Source organism: Marmota marmota, unplaced genomic scaffold (genome assembly GCF_001458135.2).
Source record: "Marmota marmota marmota unplaced genomic scaffold, marMar, whole genome shotgun sequence".
NCBI lineage: Eukaryota > Metazoa > Chordata > Mammalia > Rodentia > Sciuridae > Marmota > Marmota marmota.
Genome location: NW_026000229.1, coordinates 50,174,753 through 50,180,752, shown reverse-complemented (window position 1 = coordinate 50,180,752; position 6,000 = coordinate 50,174,753). Strand labels below are relative to the sequence as shown.

At 36.3% G+C, this 6,000-nt stretch overlaps 1 long non-coding RNA gene across 3 annotated transcripts in view; it reads right to left on the bottom strand.

Moving 5' to 3' along the window:
• Positions 1–4,468: 4,468 nt before the first annotated feature.
• LOC107138300 overlaps positions 4,469–6,000 on the bottom strand; it is a 42,243-nt gene continuing 40,711 nt past the window's right edge. For all 3 annotated transcript variants that reach the window (XR_007343929.1, XR_007343931.1, XR_007343930.1), the window contains one exon: positions 4,469–5,059. This is a non-coding gene — a long non-coding RNA (uncharacterized LOC107138300). The remainder of the gene's footprint in view (positions 5,060–6,000) is intronic.

The following is a 6,000-nucleotide window of genomic DNA, read 5'->3' as shown; positions in this document are numbered from 1 at the left end:
AAAAAAAAGCATGAAAGCATGTGGGGGTCAGCACAGTTGGCACATTTTATTTCCTTAATTTCACATCCTACCACTTATATCCATCTGTCCTCTATTATGTGAAATGTAGTTGGTATAGGAACAAAAAAAGCTATGAGTTATACATAGGTAAGCAAATATTTTATTTTAGAAATAAGACTAAACATCAATGATACAGGACTGGAAACATCAGTAGTAGAGCACTTACCTAGCATGCATGAGATCCTGAGTTCAATCCCCAGCACTGGGAGGGAAATTAAAATACAGTATCAAGTGCTTCAAAATTTGTTAAGAGGTTAGGTCTTACATTAGTGTTCTTACCAGGCACACACCCAGAAATGACACAGGGGAGACTTTGAGAGATGTTGGAGATATCTATGATCTTGATTGTGGTTGTTTGCAAATGTCCAAACTTACCAGGTTGAACATATGACATATGTGCAGTTCTTTGTCTATCATTATACCTTAATAAAGCTGTTTTTTATTTTAAAAAAAATGTTAAACAACCATGAGAGCTGTTCATCCACTTATGTTTGAAAAACTATGGACAGTAGGAACATACCTCAACATTGTAAAAGGTATATATGTTGAACCCAAATCCAACATTATTCTAAATGGAAAAAAAATTGAAAGCATTCCCAATAAAAACTGGAACAAGACAAGGATGTCCTCTCTTACCACTTCTATTCAACAGTCCTTGAAACTCTAGCCAGGGTAATTAGGCAAAAGAAGGAAATTAAGGGATATGAAAAGGAAAAGAGTTCAAACTGTCCCTATTTGCTGATGACATGATTCTATATGTAGAAGACCCCAAAAAAAAACTCCACCAGAAGATTTCTAGAACTCATAAATGAATCCAGCAAAGTAGCAGGATATAAAATTAACACCCATTGTGCTCTATATGTGTAATATGAAATGAATTGCACTCTGCCATCATGTATAACAAATTAGAATAAATAAATTATTTAATTCAAAAAATTAACACCCATAAATCAATTACGTTCCTATACACCAATGCTGAATCAACTGAAAGAAATATTAGGAAAACTATCCCATTCACAATAGCCTCAAAAAATATAAAATACTTGAGAATCATCTAACAAAAGAGGTGAAAGACCTCTACAATGAAAATTACAAAACACTAAAGAAAGAAATTGAAGAAGACCTTAGAGGATGGAAAGATCTCCCATGTTCTTGGATAGGAAGAATTAATATTGTCAAAATGGCCATACTACCAAAAGCACTATATAGATTTAATGTAATTTCTACTAAAATACCAATGATGTTCTTCATAGAAATAGAAAAAGCAATCATGAAATTCTTTTGGAAAAATAAGAGGCCCAGAATAGTCAAAGCAATCCTTAGTGAGGAAAGTAAAGCAGGAGGCATCACAATACAGACCTTAAACTATACTACAGAACTATAAGCTATAGCAACAAAAATGGCAAGGTATTGGCACCAAAACAGACATGAAGACCAACGGAATAGAAGACACAGAGACAAATGCGCATAAATACAGTTATCTCATACTAGACAAAGGCACCATAAACATCCATTGGAGAAAAGATAGCCTCTTCAACAAATGGTGTTGGAAAAACTGGAAATTCTTATGTACCAGAATGAAATTTCACTCCATCTCTAACCCTGCACAAAACTCAACTCAAAGTGGATCAAGGACCTAGGCATTAGACCAGAGACCCTGCACCTACTAGGAGAAAAACTAGGGCTAGCATTCTATCATGACAGCTTAGGAACCGACTTCCTCAATAAGACTCCTAAAGTGCAAGAAGTAAAATCAAGAATCAATAAATGGGATAGCATCAAACTAAAAAGCTTCTTCACAGCAAAGGAAACAATCAAAAATGTGAAGAGAGAGCCTACAGAATGGGAGAAATCTTTGCTACCTGCACCTCAGATAGAGTATTAACCTCCTGAATATATAAAGAATTTGAAAAACTTAATGTGAAAAAATAAATAATAACCCAATCAATAAGTGAGCAAAGGAAATGAATAGGCACTTCACAAAAGAAGAAATATGAATGGTCAATAAATATATTTTAAAATATTCAACATCTCTAGCAATTAAATTAAAACTACACTGAGATTTCATCTCACTCCAGTCAGAATGGCAATTATCAATGTTGGCAAGGACGTAGAGAAAAAGGTACACTCATATTTGCTAGTGGGACTGCAAATCGGTGTGAACGCTCTGGAAAGCAGTATGATGATTCCTCAGAAAACTTGGAGTGGAACCACCATTTGACCCAGTTATCCCACTCCTTGGTATATACCCAAAGAATTTAAAATCAGCATACTATAGTGACACAGCCACATCAATGTTTGTGGCAGCTCGATTCATAATAGCTAAGCTACAGAACCAACCAAGATGTCCTTGATAAAGAAAATGTGGCATATATACACAATGAAATATCACTCAGCCATAAAGAAGAATAAAATTATAACATTTGTTGGTAAATGGATGGAACTGGAGACGATCATGCTAAGTGAAATAAGCCAATCCCAAAAAACCAAAGGCAGAATGTTCTCTCTGATATATGAGATGCTGACTCACAATAAGGTGGGGGAAGAGAAGAATAGAAGTTTGTTGGGTTAGATGAAGGGAAGGAAGGGGGTTGGGAGTAGGAAAGATAGTGGAACAAATTGGACATAACTTTCCTATGTTCATATGTAAATACAAGACTAGTGAAACTCCACGTCATGTTTAAGCACAAGAATGGTATACTAATTAAAGTAAGTTATACTCCATGTATGTATAATATGTCAAAATATACTATACTTGAAGGTATATCTGAAAAGAACAACTTTTTTAAAAGTAGGGGAACAGTGTATGTATATATGTGAAATATTATGAGGCCATTTAAAATAATTTTTACCAAAAAATAAATAAACAAACTATGAGAGCTGTTGCTATAAATCAGAATATTTGGTTACCTCACAGAACTGTTTGGAAAGCTAGGTATATATAGCACCCCCTCCCCTTTTTTTAGGTACTAGACATTGAACCCAGAGTGATATATCACTGAGCTACACCCCCAGCCCATTTTATTTTATTTTGAAACAGGGTCTCACTAAGTTTCCAAGGTTGGCCTATTAACTTGCAATCCTCCTTCCTCAGTCTTCTGAATGTCTGGGATTAAAGACATGTGCCACTGTGCTCAGCTAGATAAATAGAACCTTAAAGGTTGCTAGTCAAGAACATCCAAAATAATGCTATAAGACTGGTCTAGTGAGGACCGGTCTATCATCCTTGCCAAGTACTGGAAGCTGCAGCTTATAACCCCAACACCCTAGAGGCCACCACTGTCATTGCTACACCTAATCATCCTGAAACTGAGGGTAAACCTGATTGATGAACTTAGACTATGTGTCCACACCCAAAGTTCCAGGGAAACTAGGAAGTGAGCATCTGTATTTTCAGTTTTTGTAGAGGCCAGTAAATTCTGTCTCCTACCCAGATCATATGAAAGAGAATTTCCCAAATAAGAAGAAGATTCAATTGCTAGGCAACATAGAAGAAGGACACATCTCCTTTATAGAATAAGGCAATATAGTGTAGAAAAATCAAGAACATACACCCTACATTAGTCTGTTTTTCATTACTGTAACAAAATACCCAAAGATGAGTACTTTAGAGAGAAAAGAGGCTTATATAGCTCACTTTTGAAAGTCCAATATAGAGGGACTCCATCTGTTCAAGTGGCAATCCCCTTGGCTGCATCACAACATGGCAGATTAGCATGATGGTAGAAGTATGTGCAAGAGAAAGAGGTCATTCAGTGAAATAGTCTTCTAAGGACATTCCAAGACAGTATACAGTCCTGTGGTCTACTTGGAAATCCATGTAGACAACATTTCAAAGGAGATACGTTGTTAGTTTTGACCCGACATTTAAACAAACTTAAAAAAAAAAAAAGATACAGCTAACACTTATCTGTAAGTTTTGAATTTATGTTGTTTCAGCCCATGTACAAAATCAAAGAAAAAAAAATAGAGGAAGAGATCAGATGGTAAGAAAGGAAGCCAAAGAGATTCAGGGGCCAGACTCACTCTTTTTACAACCCAATCTGAAGGTAACTAACCGGGGTCCTATGAGAACTATAATTAATCCTTTCTGAGGGGGTGATGCACCATGGCCTGATCACCTCCCACCAGACCCACTTCTTAAAGGTTTCACCACCTCTCACATGGCCACACTGGGGACCAAGCTTCCTGTACATGGAACCTTGGGAGACAAACCACATCCCAGCAATAGCAGGCCCTGTACACCGAATGTCTAGGTGCAAATGATCTGTAACTGTGACTAAGTTACTTAAACTGTAGAAACCTGAGCTTCCTCTGTAAATGGAGATAATAACAGTTCCATTCTTACAGTGCTGTTGTCAGGATTAAAAGCAGCACATAGTAAGTGCTCACTGTTGGATATGAAACATTATTATATTATACCACCCCTTCACTGCCCAGTGTCAACTTCTCTGTGCACAATTATAATTTCAAAAGTACTCTCATTTGAAAAAATTAAATTATCCTCGTGCAAACAAAAATATACTCACTCTTTCTCTGAAGTCTCAAAGTCTAAACAGTTACTACTTCCAGCTTTAAATCCAAGACACTTGGGAAATGCCTGTTTCTTCTGTATTCTGTCATAGCCCTTATTGATGATCTTTAACATGTAGACAAATTTCAATGTTAGCTAATATCAATATGCCCTATAAAAATATGCAGGGTAAAGGATCACTGTAATTTGATTTTAATTTTCATATACTGTGATTTTTTTTCTTTTTAGAGATGGGGGTCTTATATATTGTCCAGGCCTCTCCTGATCCGCCTGCCTCAGTCTTCTGAGTCTCTGGGATCATAGCTCCTTGCAGCTGGTGCCAGCAGTCTAGACTGTAAGACCAGGTCTTAAGGCTGGGAATGCCCTTTACTGTCCTGATGGCAGTTGCTTCTCCCTCCAAGGTTTGCAATCCTGTTTTCTTCCTTTTGAATATGCTCTGTCACGTTGCGGGGTATCCCTTGAGACCTTGAGAAAGGATATAAGAGAAGTAAAATTTTTGAGAACTCCCATGTTTGGGGGCAGAAATGTAGAGGGAATGATAGATTACAAAGAAACATAAATCTACTTTAGGGTCATTTGGATGTATTATCTTATTTGTAAGTGGTTTCATTTTTGTATCCATATGGCAAATTAAATTATGACTACTGATTGTATGTAAATTATATTTCAATTAAGCTGCAGGAAAAGAAAAATGCATGTATATAAAATTAAATTTATCAACTAATGTTATCAGCAAGTCTGTGGGCAACACATACTCTTCTGGAGAGCTGGTGGGAATGGAAAATTGTACAACCTCTATGGAGAAGAATTAGACAATATCTGGACAAATTACAAATGTGTTTAGACTTTAGCCCAATAATTCCATTTTTTCCTTTTTTTTTTTTTTTGGTGCCAGGGATTGAACTCAGGGGCACTCAACCACTGACCACATCCCAAGCCCTACTTTTGTGCTTTATTTAGAGACAGAGTCTCACTGAGTTGCTTAGTGCCTCACTGTTGCTGAGGCTGGCTTTGAGCTCAAAATCCTCCTGCCTCAGCCTCCTGAACCACTAAAATTACATCCACTGGATTATAAGCATGTGCCAGAAATCCCACTTTTAAGAACATGTATCCAATATACATTGGCAGAAATACAAAACAACATCTGCACCACACTATTCATTGAAACACTATTTGTAACAGCAAAAGACTAGATCCATTTAAGAGTCCATTAGCAGAATATTGATAAATGATAGTACATCTGTATAATAAAGCACTACACAGTTGAAAATAAATGAAGGTCTTGATGTACTTCTATGAAGTTATCTTCTGGATGTATTCTTAAGTGAAAATATCAAGTTATAGAACATTAGGAATATTATTACTTTTTAATTCTTGAAAATGCTCCATCTTGATTTAGGTATAGC